The sequence below is a fragment of the Schistocerca gregaria genome, unplaced genomic scaffold (assembly GCF_023897955.1).
Source record: "Schistocerca gregaria isolate iqSchGreg1 unplaced genomic scaffold, iqSchGreg1.2 ptg000228l, whole genome shotgun sequence".
NCBI classification, from domain to species: domain Eukaryota; kingdom Metazoa; phylum Arthropoda; class Insecta; order Orthoptera; family Acrididae; genus Schistocerca; species Schistocerca gregaria.
The window spans coordinates 1,471,065-1,486,881 of NW_026061747.1; positions in this window are offsets into that span (position 1 = coordinate 1,471,065).

Consider the following 15,817-nt stretch of genomic DNA (forward strand, 5'->3'; position numbering starts at 1 on the left):
TAAGTCGATTCGTTGACAAATGACGAAAACGGGCGGATTTCTCAGGTTTTCACTACATATGAACACTTTTCACATTCTCCCAAGCGACGCGTCTGCTAGTTCTCCTTTCATGCAAAATCTTAAGGTCCTAGCTCATGTCCAAGGCACCAAAGCCGGATAAGAAGTCAATAATCGATAACTAAAACTTGAGTAGTACTGCTTCTTACTGGCTATTAAATCAACTTAGAAGTTTTTTCTGTGTTCTACTATTGTGCTTTTAGTGTCTTCGCATACCGCAGAACACGACATAGCTTTGCAGACGATAAATGTAACCGTCCCAGAGAAAAGAGCGGATAATGTGACGATCTGGCTTTGAGTCGATTCGATAACGAATGACGAAAACGGACATATTTCTCCTGTTTTTACTACATATGAACAGAGTTCACATTCTGCCGTGCAACGGGGCTGCTAATCCGCCATTCATGCAAAATCTTAAGGTCCTAGCTCATGTCCAAGGCACCAAAGCCAGTTAAAAAGTCAATAATCGACAACTAAAATTTGAGTTCAACTGCTTCTGACTGGCTATTACATCAACTTAGAAGCTTCTTCTGTGTTCAACTATGGTGTTTTTAGTGTCTCCGCATACCGCCGCACGCGACATACCTTTGCAGTCGATAAATGTAACCGTTTCAGAGAGAATAGTGGCCAATGTGTCGATCTGGCTTTAAGTCGATTCGATAACAAATGACGAAAACGGACGGATTTCTCAGGTTTTTACCACATATGAACACAGTTCACATTCTCCCGTGCAACGCGGCTGCTAGTCCGCCATTCATGCTAAATCTTAAGGTCCTAGCTCATGTCCAAGGATCCAAATAAGGCTAAAAAGTCAATAATCGATAACTAAAACTTGAATTGTACTGCTTCTTGCTGGCTTTTACATCAACTTAGAAGCTTCTCCTGTGTTCTACTATGGTGCTTCTACTGTCACCGCATGCCGCACCACGCGACATAGCTTTGCAGACGATAAATGTATCCGTTTCAGAGAAAATAGCGGCCTTTGTGACGATCGGGCTTTAAGTCGATTCGATAACAAATGAAGAAAACGGACGGATTTCTCAGGTTTTTACTACATATGAACACTTTTCACATTTTCCCGTGCGACGCGGCTGCTAGTACGCCTTTCACGCAAAATCTTAAGGTCCTAGCTCATGTCCAAGGCACCAAGGAAGGCTAAAAAGTCAATAATCGATAACTAAAACTTGAATTGTACTGCTCCTTACTGGCTATTACATCAACTACTATGGTGCTTTTAGTGTCTCCGCATACCGCAGCACGCGACATAGCTTTTCAGACGATAAATGTAACCTTCCAGAGAGAAGAGCGTCCAATGTGACGATCTGGCTTTAAGTCAATTCGATAACGAATGGCAAAAACGGACGGATATCTCATGTTTTTACTACATATGAACACTTTTCACATTCTTCCGTGCGACGCGGCTGATAGTACGCCTTTCACGCTAAATCTTAAGGTCTTAGCTTATGTCCAAGGCACCAAGGAAGGCTAAAAAGTTAATAATCGATAACTAAATTTTGATGTACTGCTTCTTACTGGCTTTTATATCAACTTAGAAGTTTCTTCTGTGTTCTACTATGGTGCTTTTAGTGTCTCCGCATTTCGCAGCACGCTACATAGATTTGCAGACGACAAATGTAACCGTTTCACATAGAATAGCGGCCAATGTGACGATCTGGCTTTAAGTCGATTCGTTGACAAATGACGAAAACCGGCGGATTTCTCAGGTTTTCACTACATATGAACACTTTTCACATTCTCCCAAGCGACGCGTCTGCTAGTTCTCCTTTCATGCAAAATCTTAAGGTCCTAGCTCATGTCCAAGGCACCAAAGCCAGTTAAAATGTCTATAAACGACAACTAAAATTTGAGTTCAACTGCTTCTTATTGGCTATTACATCAACTTAGAAGCTTCTTCTGTGTTCAACTATGGTCTTTTTAGTGTCTCCGCATACCGCCGCACGCGACATACCTTTGCAGACGATAAATGTAACCGTTTCAGAGAGAATAGTGGCCAATGTGTCGATCTGGCTTTAAGTCGATTCGATAACAAATGACGAAAACGGACATATTTCTCCTGTTTTTACTACAGATGAACACAGTTCACATTCTCCCGTGCAACGCGGCTGCTAATCCGCCATTCATGCAAAATCTTAAGGTCCTAGCTCATGTCCAAGGAACCAAGGATAGCTAAAAAGTCAATAATCGATAACTATAACTTGAATTGTACTGCTTCTTACTGGCTTATACATCAACGTAGAAGTTTCCTCTGTGTTGTACTATGGTGCTTTTTGTGTTTCCGCATGCCGCAGCACGCAAAATAGCTTTGCAGACGATAAATGTAACCGTTCCAGAGAGAATAGCGGCCAATGTGACGATCTGTCTTTAAGTCGATTCGATGACAAGAGACGAAAACGGACGGATTTCTCAGGTCTTTACTACATATGAACACTTTTCACATTCTCCCAAGCAACGCGTCTGCTAGTCCTCCTTTCATACAAAATCTTAAGGTCCTAGCTCATGTCCAAGGCACCAAAGCCAACAAAAAAGTCAATAATCGATAACTAAAACTTGAGTTCAACTGCTTCTTACTGGCTATTACATCAACTTAGAAGCATCTTCTGTGTTCAGCTATGGTGTTTTTAGTGTCTCCGCATACCGCCGCACGCGACATACCTTTGCAGACGATAAATGTAACCGTTTCAGAGAGAATAGCGGCCAATGTGACGACCTCTTTAAGTCGATTCGATAACAAATGACGAGAACGGACGGGTTTCTCAGGTTTTTACTACATATGAACACTTTTCACATTCTCCCGTGCAACGCAGCTGCTAGTCCTCCTTTCGTGCAAAATCTTAAGGTCCTAGCTCATGTCCAAAGCACCAAAGAATGGTAAAAAATCAATAATCGATAGCTAAAATGTGAATTGTACTGCTTCTTACAGGATATTACATCAACTTAGAAGCTTCTTCTGTGTTCTACCATGGTGCTTTTAGTGTCTCCGCATACCGCAGCACGCGACATAGCTTTTCAGACGATAAATTTAACCGTTTCAGAGAGAATAGCGGCCAAAGTGACGATCTGGCTTTAAGTCGATTCGATAACAAATGACGAAAGCGGGCGGATATCTCAGGTTTTTACTAGATATGAACACTTTTAACATTTTCCCGTGCAAGGCGGCTGCTAGTCCTCCTTTCATGCAAAATCTTAAGGACCTAGCTCATGTCCAAGGCACCAAAAAAGGGTAAAAAGTCAATAGTCGATAGCTAAAACTTCAATTGTACTGCTTTTTAAAGGCTATTACATCAACTTAGATGCTTCTTCTGTGTTCTCCTATGGTGCTTTTAGTGTCTTCGCATACCGCAGCACGCGACATAGCTTTTCAGACAATAAATGTAACCGTTTCAAATAGAATTGCAGCCAATGTGGCGATCTGGCTTTAAGTCGATTCCATAACAAGTGACGAAAACGCACGGATTTCTCAGGGTTTTAGAATATATGAACACTTTTCACATCCTCCCGTGCACCGCGGCTCCTAGTCCTCTTTTCATGCAAAATCTTAAGGTCCTAGCTCATGTCCAAGGCACCAAAGAAGGGTAAACAGTTAATAATCGATAGCTAAAACTTGAATTGTACTGCTTCTTACTGGCTATTACATCAACTTAGAAGCTTCTTCTGTGTTCTACTATGGTGCTTTTAGTGTCTTCGCATACCGCAGAACGCGACATAGCTTTGCAGACGATAAATGTAACCGTTCCAGAGAGAAGAGCGGCCAATGTGACGATCTGGCTTTAAGTCGATTCGATAACAAATGACGAAAATGGACGGATTTCTCAGGTTTTTACTGCATATGAACACAGTTCACATTCTCCCGTGCAATTCGGCTCCTAGTCCGCCATTCATGCTAAATCTTAAGGTCCTAGCTCATATCCAAGGAACCAAATAAGGCTAAAAAGTCAATAATCGATAACTCAAACTTGAATTGTACTGCTTCTTGCTGGCTTTTACATCAACTTAGAAGCTTCTTCTGTGTTCTACTATGGTGCTTTTAGAGTCTCGGCATTCCGCAGCACGCGCCATAGCTTTGCTGACGATAAATGTAACCGTTCCAGAGACAAGTGCGGCCAATGTGACGATCTGGCTTTGAGTCCATTCGATAACGAATGACGAAAACGGACGGATTTGTCCTGTTTTTACTACATATGAACACAGTTCATATTTTCCCGTGCAACACGGCTGCTAGACCGCCATTCATGTAAAATCTTGAGGTCCTAGCTCATGTCCAAGGAACCAAGGAAGGCTACAAAGTCAATAATCGATAACTAAAACTTGAATTGTACTGCTTCTTACTGGCTTTTACATCAACTTAGAAGTTTCTTCTGTGTTCTACTATGGTGCTTTTAGTGTCTTCGCATACCGCAGAACGCGACATAGCTTTGCAGACGATAAATGTAACCGTTCCAGAGAGAATAGCGGTCAATGTGACGATCTGGCTTTAAGTCGATTCGATAACAAATGATGAAAACGCACGGATGTCTCAAGTTTTTACTACATATGAACACTTTTGACATTCTCCCGTGCAACGCGTCTGCTAGTCCTAATTTCATGTTAAATCTTAAGGTCCTAGCTCATGTCCAAGGCACTAAAGCTGGCTAAAATGTCAATAATCGATAGCTAAAACCTGAACTGTACTGCTCCTTTCTGGCTATTACATCAACTTAGAAGGTTCTTCTGTGTTCTATTATGGTGCTTTTAGTATCTCCGCATACCGCAGCTCGCGACATAGCTTTGCAGACGAAAAATGTAACCGTTTCAGCGAGAACAGCGGCCAATATGACGATCTGGCTTTAAGTCGATTCGATTAAAAATGACGAAAACGGACGGGTGTCTCAGGTTTTTACTACATATGAACACTTTTGACATTCTCCCGTGCAACGCGGCTGCTACTCCTCCTTGCATGCAAAATCGTAAGGTCCTAGTTCGTGTCCAAGGCACCAAAGAAAGGTAAAAAATGAATAATCGATAACTAAAACTTGATTTGTACTGCTCCATACTGGCTACTACATCAACTTAGAATCTTCTGCTATGTTCTACTATGGTGCTTTTAGTGTCTCCGCATACCGCAGTACGCTACATAGCTTTGCAGACGATAAATGTAACGGTTTCAGAGAGAAGAGCCTCCAATGTGACGATCTGGCATTGAGTCGATTCGATAACGAATGACGAAAACGGACGGATTTATCCTGTTTTTACTACAAATGAACACAGTTCACATTCTCCCGTGCAACGCAGCTGCTAGACCGCCATTCATGTAAAATCTTAAGGTCCTAGCTCATGTCCAAGGAACCAAGGAAGGCAAAAAAGTCAATAATCGATAACTAAAACTTGAATTGTAATGGTTCTTGCTGGCTTTTACATCAACTTAGAAGTTTCTTCTGTGTTATACTATGGTGCTTGTTGTGTCTCCGCATACCGCAGCACGCGACATAGCTTTGCATACGATAAATGTAACCGTTTCAGAGAGAATAGCGGCCAATGTGACAATCTGGCTTTAAGTCGATTTGATAACAAATGACGAAAACGGACGGATTTCTCAGGTTTTTACTACATATGAACACCTTTCACATTCTTCCGGGCAAAGCGGCTGCTAGTCCTCCTTTCATGCAAAATCTTATGGTCCTAGCTCATGTCCAAGGCACCAAAGCCGGCTCAAAAGTCAATAATCGATAACTAAAACTTGAATTCTACTGCTTCTTACTGGTTATTACATACACTTGTAAGCTTCTGCTGTGTTCTAGTATGGTGCATATAGTGTCTCCTCATACCGTAGCACGCGACATAGCTTCGCAGACGATAAATGTAACCGTTTGGGAGACAATAGCGGCCCATTTGACGATCTGGCTTTATGTCGATTCGATAACAAATGAGGAAAACGGACGGATTTCTTAGGTTTTTACTACAAATGAACTCTTTTCACATTCTCCCAAGCAATGCGTCTGCTAGGCCTCCATTCATGCACAATCTTAAGGTCCTAGCTCATGTCCAAGGCACCAAAACCGGCTCAAAAGTCAATAATCGATAACTAAAACTTGAATTGTACTGCTTCTTACGGGCTATTACATCAACTTAGAAGCTTCTTCTGTGTTCTACTATGGTGCTTTTAGAGTCTCGGCATTCCGCAGCACGCGACATAGCTTTGCAGACGATAAATGTAACCGTTCCAGAGACAAGTGCGGCCAATGTGACGATCTGTCTTTGAGTCGATTCGATAACGAATGACGAAAACGGACGGATTTATCCTGTTTTTACTACATATGAACACAGTTCACATTCTCCCGTGCAACACGGCTGCTAGACCGCCAATCATGTAAAATCTTAAGGTCCTAGCTCATGTCCAAGGAACCAAGGAAGGCTACAAAGTCAATAATCGATAACTAAAACTTGAATTGTACGGCTTCTTACTGGCTTTTACATCAACTTAGAAGTTTCTTCTGTGTTCTACTATGGTGCTTTTAGTGTCTTCGCATACCGCAGAACGCGACATTGCTTTGCAGACGATAAATGTAACCGTTCTAGAGAGAATAGCGGTCAATGTGACGATCTGGCTTTAAGTCGATTCGATAACAAATGACGAAAGCGGGCGGATTACTCAGGTTTTTACTAGATATGAACACTTTTCACATTTTCCCGTGCAAGGGGGCTGCTAGTCCTCCTTTCATGCAAAATCTTAAGGTCCTAGCTCATGTCCAAGGCACCAAAGAAGGGTAAAAAGTCAATAGTCGATAGCTAAAACTTGAATTGTACTGCTTTTTAAAGGCTATTACATCAACTACTATGGTTCTTTTAGTGTCTCTGCATACCGCAGGACGCGACACAGCTTTTCAGACGATAAATGTAACCGTTTCCGAGAGAATAGCGGCCTATGTGACGTTCGGACTTTAAGTCGATTCGATAACAAATGACAAAAACGGACGGATTTCTCAGGTTTTTACTACATATGAACACTTTTCACATTCTCCCTTGCAACGCGGCTGCTAGTCCTGCTTTCATGCAAAATCTTAAGATCCTAGCTGATGTCCAAAGCACCAAAGCCGGCTAAAATGTCAATAAACGATAACTAAAACTTGAATTGTACTGCTTCTTACTGGCTATTGCATCAACTTGGAAGCTCATCTGTGTTCTACTATGGTGCTTTTAGTGTCTCCGCTTATCGCAACACGCGACATAGCTTTGATGACGATAAATGTAACCGTTCCTGAGAGAAGAGCGTCTAATGTGACGATCTGGCTTTAAGTCGATTCGATAACGAATGACGAAAACGGACGGATTTCTCAGGTTTTTACTACATATGAACACAGTTCACATTCTCCCGTGCAACGCGGCTGCTAGTCCGCCATTCATGCAAAATCTTAAGGTCCTAGCTCATGTCAAAGGAACCAAGGAAGGCAAAAAAGTCAATAATCGATAACTAAAACTTGAATTGTACTGCTTCTTACTGGCTTTTACATCAATTTAGAAGTTTCTTCTGTGTTATACTATGGTGCTTTTAGTGTCTCCGCATACCGCAGCACGCTACAAAGCTTTGCATACGATAAATGTAAGTGTTTCAGAGAGAATAGCGGCCAATGTGACGATCTGGCTTTAAGTCGATTCGATAACAAATGACGAAAACGGACGGGTTTCTCAGGTTTTTACTACATATGAACACCTTTCACATTCTTCCGTGCAACGCGGCTGCTAGTCCTCTTTTCATGCAAAATCTTAAGGTCCTAGCTCATGTCCAAGGCACCAAAGCCGGCTAAAAAGTCAGTAATCGATACTAAATCTTGAATTCTACTGCTTCTTACTGGCTATTACATCAACTTAGAAGCTTCTTCTGTGTTCAACTATGGTCTTTTTAGTGTCTCCGCATACCGCCGCACGCGACATACCTTTGCAGACGATAAATGTAACCGTTTCAGAGAGAATAGTGACCAATGTGTCGATCTGGCTTTAAGTCGATTCGATAACAAATGACGAAAACGGACGGATTTTCAGGTTTTTACTACATATGAACACTATTCACATTCTCCCAAGCGACGCGTCTGATAGTCCTCCTTTCATGCAAAATCTTAAGGTCCTAGCTCATGTCCAAGGTACCAAGGAAGGCAAAAAAGTCAATAATCGATAACTAAAACTTGAATTGTACTGCTTCTTACTGGCTTTTACATCAATTTAGAAGTTTCTTCTTTGTTATACTATGGTGCTTTTAGTGTCTCCGCATACCGCAGCACGCTACATAGCTTTGCAGACTATAAATGTAACCGTTCCTAGAGAGAAGAGCGTCCAATGTGACGATCTGGCTTTAAGTCTATTCGAAATCGAATGACGAAAACGGACGGATATCTCAGGTTTTTACTACATATGAACACTTTTCACATTCTGCCGTGCGACGCGGCTGCTAGTACGCCTTTCACACAAAATCTTAAGGTCCTAGCTCATGTGCAAGGCAACAAGGAAGGCAAAAAAGTTAATAATCGATAACTAAATTTTGATGTACTGCTTCTTACTGGCTTTTACATCAACTTAGAAGTTTCTTGTGTGTAATACTGTGGTGCTTTTTGTGTCTCCGCATACCGCAGCACACGACATTGCTTTGCAGACTATAAATGTAACCGTTTCAGAGAGAATAGCGGTCAATGTGACGATCTGGCTTTAAGTCGATTCGATAACAAATGAGGAAAACGGACTGATTTCTTAGGTTTTTACTACATATGAACACTTTTCACATTCTCCCGTGCAACGCGTCTGTTAGTCCTCCTTTCGTTCAAAATGTTAAGGTCCTATCTCATGTCCAAGGCACCAAAGCCGGCTAAAAAGTCAATAATCGCTAACTAAAACTTGAATTGTACTGCTTCTTACTTGCTTTCACATCAACTTGGAAGCTTCTGCTGTGTTCTACTATGGTGCATATAGTGTCTCCGCATACCTCAGCACGCGACATAGCTTGGCAGACGATAAATGTAATCGTTTCAGAGAGAAGAGCGGTCAATGTGAATATCTGGCTTTAAGTCGATTCGATAACAAAGGAAGAAAATGGACGGATTTTTCAGGTTTTTACTACATATGAACACTTTTCACATTCACTCGTGCAACGCGGCTTCTAGTCCTCTTCTCATGCAAAATCTTAAGGTCCTACCTCATGCCCAACGCACCAAAGAAGGGTAAAAAGTCAATAATCGATAATTAAAACTTGAATTGTACTGCTTCTTACTGGCTATTACATCACCTTAGAAGCTTCTTCTGTGTTCTACAATGTTGTTTTTAGTGTCTTCGCATACCGCAGCACGTGACATAGTTTTGCAGACGATAAATGTAACTGTTCCAGAGAGAAAGCGGCCAATGTGACGATCTGGCTTTACGTCTATTCGATAACGAATGACAAAAACGGACGGATATCTCAGGTTTTTACTACATATGAACACTTTTCACATTCTCTCGTGCAACGCGGCTTCTAGTCCTCTTCTCATGCAAAATCTTAAGGTCCTACCTCATGCCCAAGGCACCAAAGAAGAGTAAAAAGTCAATAATCGATACCTAAAACCTGAATTGTACTGCTTCTTACTGGCTATTACATCACCTTAAAAGCTTCTTCCGCGTTCTACTATGGTGTTTTTAGTGTGTTCGCATACCGCAGCACGTGACATAATTTTGCAGACGATAAATGTAACCGTTTCAGAGAGAATAGCGGCCAATGTGACGATCTGGCTTTAAGTCGATCCGATAACTAATGACGAAAACGGACAGATTTCTCCGGTTTTTACTACATACGAACATTTTTCACAATCTCGCGTGCAACGCGTCTGCTAGTCCTCCTTTCATGCAAACTCTTAAGGTCCTACCTCATGTCCAAGGCACCAAAGAAGCGTAAAAAGTCAATAATCCATAGCAAAAACTTGAATTGTACTGCTTCTTACTAGCTATGACATCAACTTAGAAGCTTCTTCTGTGTTCTACTATGGTGCTTTTGTGTCACCGCATACCGCAGCACGCGACATAGCTTTGCAGACAATAAATGTAACCGTTTCAGAGAGAAGAGCGGTCAATGTAAATATCTGGCTTTAAGTCGATTCGATAACAAAGGAGGAAAATGGACGGATTTTTCAGGTTTTTACTACATATGAACACTTTTACATTCTCTCGTGGAACGCGGCTGCTAGTCCTCCTCTCATGCAAAATCTTAAGGTCCTAGCTCATGTCCAAGGAACCAAGGAAGGCAAAAAAGTCAATAATCGATAGCTAAAACTTTAATTGTACTGCTTCTTACTGGCTTTTACATCAATTTTGAAGTTTCTTCTGTGTTATACTATGGTGCTTTTAGTGTCTCCGCATACCGCAGCACGCTACATAGCTTTGCATACGATAAATGTAACTGTTTCAGAGAGAATAGCGGTCTTTGTGACGATCTGGCTTTAAGTCGATTCGATAACAAAGGAGGAAAACGGACGGATTTTTCAGGTTTTTACTGCATATGAACACTTTTCACATTGTCCCAAGCGACGCGTCTGATAGTCCTCCTTTCATGCAAAATCTTAAGGTCCTAGCTCATGTCCAAGGAACCAAGTAAGGCTAAGAAGTCTATAATCGATAACTAAAACTTGAATTGTACTGCTTCTTGCTGGCTTTTACATCAACTTAGAAGTTTCTTCTGTGTTATAGTATGGTGCTTTTAGTGTCTCCGCATATCGCAGCACGCGACATAGGTTTGCAGACGACAAATGTAACTGTTCCAGAAAGAAGAGCGGCGGCCAATGTGACGATCATTCTTTAAGTCTATTCGATAACGAATGACGAAAACGGACGGATATCTCAGGTTTTTACTACATATGAACACTCTTCACATTCTCCCGTGCAACGCGGCTGCTAGTACTCTTTTCACGCAAAATCTTAAGGTCCTAGCTCATGTCCAAGGCAACAAGGAAGGCTAAAAAGTCATTAACCGATAACTAAAACTTGAATTGCACTGCTTCTTACAGGCTATTACATCAACTACTATGGTGCTTTTAGTGTCTCAGCATACCGCAGCACGCGACATAGCTTTTCAGACGATAAATGTAACCGTTCCAGAGAGAAGAGCGTCCAAAGTGACGATCTGGCTTTAAGTCTATTCGATAACGAATGACGAAAACGGTCGGATATCTCAGGTTTTTACTACATATGAACACTTTTCACATTCTCCCGTGGGACGCGGCTGCTAGTACGCCTTTTACGCAAAATCTTAAGGTCCTAGCTCATGTCCAAGGCAACAAGGAAGGCAAAAAAGTTAATAATCGATAACTAAATTTTGATGTACTGCTTCTTACTGGCTTTTACATCAACTTAGAAGCTTCTTCTGTGTTCTACTATGGTGGTTTTAGTGTCTCCGCCTACCACAGCACGCGACATAGCTTTGCAGACGATAAATGTAACATTTTCAGAGAGAATAGCGTTCAATGTGACGATCTGGCTTTAACTCGATTCGATGACAAATGACGAGAACGGTCGGGTTTCTCAGGTTTTTACTACATATGAACACTTTTCACATTCTCCCGTGCAACGCAGCTGCTAGTTCTCCTTTCATGCTAAATCTTAAGGTCCTAGTTCATGTCCAAAGCACCAAAGAATGGTATAAAATCAATAATCGATAGCTAAAATGTGAATTGTACTGCTTCTTACAGGCTATTACATCAACTTAGAAGTTTCTTCTTTGTTCTACCATGGTGCTTTTAGTGTCTCCGCGTACCGCAGCACGCGACATAGCTTTTCACACGATAAATTTAACCGTTTCAGAGAGAGTAGCGGCCAATGTGGCGATCTGGCTTTAAGTCGATTCGATAACAAATGACGAAAGCGGGCGGATTTCTCAGGTTTTTACTAGATATGAACACTTTTCACATTTTCCCGTGCAATGCGGCTGCTAGTCCTCCTTTCATGCAAAATCTTAAGGTCCTAGCTCATGTCCAAGGCAGCAAAGAAGGGTAAAAAGTCAATAGTCGATAGCTAAAACCTGAATTGCACTGCTTTTTAAAGGCTATTACATCAACTTAGAAGCTTCTTCTGTGTTCTACTATGGTGCTTTTAGTGTCTCCGCATACCGCAGCACGCGACATAGATTTGCAGACCATGAATGTAGCCGTTTCAGAGAGAAGAGCGGCCAATGTGGCGATCTGGCTTTTACTCGATTCGAGAACAAATGACGAGAACGGACGGGTTTCTGAGGTTTTTTCTACATATGAACACTTTTTACATTCTCCAGTGCAACGCACCTGCTAATCCTCCTTTCATGTGAAATCTTAAGGTCCTAGCTCATGTCCAAGTCACCAAAGAAGGATAAAAAGTCAATAATCGATAACTAAAACTTGTATTGTACTGCTTCTTACTGGCTATTATATCAACTTAGGAGCTTCTTCTGTGTTCTCCTATGGTGCTTTTAGCGTCTTCGCATACCGCAGCTACCAAGCGAGGTGGCGCAGTGGTTAGCACACTGGATCGCATTCGGGAGGACGACAGTTCAATCCCGACTCCGGCCATCCTGATTTAGGATTTCCGTGATTTCCCTAAATCGCTTCAGGCAAATGCCGGGATGGTTCCTTTGAAAGGGCACGGTCGATTTCCTTCCCCATCCTTCTCTCGCCCGAGCTTGAGCTACGTCTCTAATGACCTCGCTGTCGACGGGACGTTAAACGCTAATATACTACTATACCGCAGCACGCGACATAGCTTTTGAGACAATAAATGTAACCGTTTCAAAGAGAATTGCAGCCAATGTGGCGATATGGCTTTAAGTCGATTCGATAACAAATGACGAAAGGGGGCGGATTTCTCAGGTTATTAGTACATATGAACACTTTTCACATTCTCCCGTGCAACGCAGCCGCTAGTCCTCCTTTCATGCAAAATCGTAAAGTCCTAGCTCATGTCTAAGGCACCAAAGAAGGGTAAAAAGTCAATAATCGATAACTAAAAAGAATTGCACTGCTTCTTACTGGCTATTACATCAACTTAGAAGCTTGTTCTGTGTTCTACTATGGTGCTTTTGGTGTCTCCGCATACCGCAGCACGCGACATAGCTTTGCAGACGATAAATGTAACTGTTCCAGAGAGAAGAGCGGCAGACAATGTGACGATCATTCTTTAAGTCTATTCGATAACGAATGACGAAAACGGACGGATATCTCAGGTTTTTACTACATATGAACACTCTTCACATTCTCCCGTGCAACGCGGCTGCTAGTACTCTTTTCACGCATAATCTTAAGGTCCTAGCTCATGTCCAAGGCAACAAGGAAGGCTAAAAAGTCAATAATCGATAACTAAAACTTGAATTGTACTGCTTCTTACAGGCTATTACATCAACTACTATGGTGCTTTTAGTGTCTCCGCCTACCGCAGCACGCGACATAGCTTTGCAGACGATAAATGTAACATTTTCAGAGAGAGTAGCGGCCAATGTGACGATCTGGCTTTAAGTCGATTCGATAACAAATGACGAAAGCGGGCGGATTTCTCAGGTTTTTACTAGATATGAACACTTTTCACATTTTCCCGTGCAACTCGGCTGCTAGTCCTCCTTTCATGCAAAATCTTAAGGTCCTAGCTCATGTCCAAGGCAGCAAAGAAGGGTAAAAAGTCAATAGTCGATAGCTAAAACTTGAATGGTACTGCTTTTTAAAGGCTATTACATCGACTTAGAAGCTTCTTCTGTGTTCTACTATGGTGCTTTTAGTGTCTCCGCATTACGCCGCACGCGACATACCTTTGCAGACGATAAATGTAACCGTTTCAGAGAGAGGAGCGGCGATTGTGACGATCTGGGTTTAAGTCGATTCGATAACAAATGACGAAAACGGACGGAATTCTCAGGTTTTTACTACATATGAATACATTTCACATTCTCCCGTGCAACGCGGCTGCCAGGAATCCTTTCAAACAAAATCTTAAGATCCTAGATCATGTCCAAGGCACCAAAGAAGGGTAAAATCTCAATTATCGATTACTAAAACATGAATTGTACTGCTTCTTACTGGCTATAACATCAATTTAGAAGTTTCTTCTTAGTTCTACTATGACGCTTTTAGTGTCTCCGCATACCGCAGAACGCGACATAGCTTTGCAGACGATAAATGTAACCGTTTCATAGAGAACAGCGGCCAATGTGTTGATCTGGCTTTAAGTCGATTCGATAACAAACGACTTAAACGGACGGGTTTCTCATGTTTTTACTACATATTAACACTTTTCACATTCTTCCGTGCAACGCGGCTGCTAGTACTTTTTTCATGCAAAATCTTAAGATCCTAGCTCTAGTCCAAGGCTCCAAAGAAGGGTAAAAAGTCAATAATCGATTACTAAAACTTGAATTGTACTGCTTCTTACTGGCTATTACATCAACTTAGAAGCTTCTTCTGTGTTCTACCATGGAGCTTTTAGTGTCTCCGCATACCGCAGCACGCGACATAGCTTTTCAGACGATAAATTTAACATTTTCAGAGAGAATAGCGTCCAATGTGACGTTCTGGCTTTTACTCGATTCGACAACAAATGACGAGAACGGACGGATTTCTCAGGTTTTTCTACATATGAACACCTTTCACATTCTTTCGTGCAACGCGGCTGCTAGTCCTCCTTTCATGCAATATCTTAAGGTCATAGCTCATGTCCAAGGCAACAAAGCCTGCTAAAAAGTCAATAATCGATTACTAAAACTTGAGTAGTACTGCTTCTTACTGGCTATTACATAAACTTGGAAGCTTCTTCTGTGTTCTCCTACGGTGCTTTTAGTGTCTTCGCATACCGCAGCACGCGACATAGCTTTTCAGACAATAAATGTAACCGTTTCAAAGAGAATTGCGGCCCATGTGGCGATCTGGCTTTAAGTCGATTCGATAACAAATGACGAGAACGCACGGATTTCTCAGGTTTTTAGTACATATCAACACTTTTCACATTTTCCCGTGCAACGCAGCTGCTAGTCCTCCTTTCATGCAAAATGTTAAGGTCCTAGCTCATGTACAAAAGCACCAAAGAAGGGTAAAAAGTCAATAATCGATAACTAAAACTCGAATTGTACTGCTTCTTACTGGCTATTAGATCAACTTAGAAGCTTCTTCTGTGTTCTACTGTGGTGCTTCTAGAGTCTCCGCATACCGTAGCACGTGACATAGCATTGCAGACGATAAATGTAACCGTTTTAGAAAGAAGAGCGGACAATGTGACGATCTGGATTTAAGTCGATTCGATATCAAATGACGAATACGGACGGATTTCTCTGGTTGTTACTACATATGAACACTTTTCACAATCTGCAGTGCAACGCGGCTAATAGTCCTCCTTTCATGCAAAATCTTAAGTTCCTAGCTCATGTCCAAATTCACCAAAGAAAGGTGTCGATGAAAACACAGAAATTGCATCGCGATTGAATTCAACAGGCACCATGCGGACTTTTCCCCATGGGAGTAATGTCTCAAACTCTCCACGCTTTGAACGTTCCCTAGCAGACCAATAGTAGTTTCCGAAGCACATCTGGAGGCAGTTTGTAGTCTGTGGACCTTCAGAGTGTTGATGAAACACAGAAGTTGCACCGAGATGGAATACAACATTCACCATGCGGACTTTTCTCCTTGGGAGTAATGTCTCAAACTGTCTGCGCTTTGATCGATTCCTTGGAGACCAGTAGTGGTTTCTGAAGCTCATCTGGAGGCAGTTTGTAATTGTGGACCTTCAGAGTGTTGATGGAACACAGAAA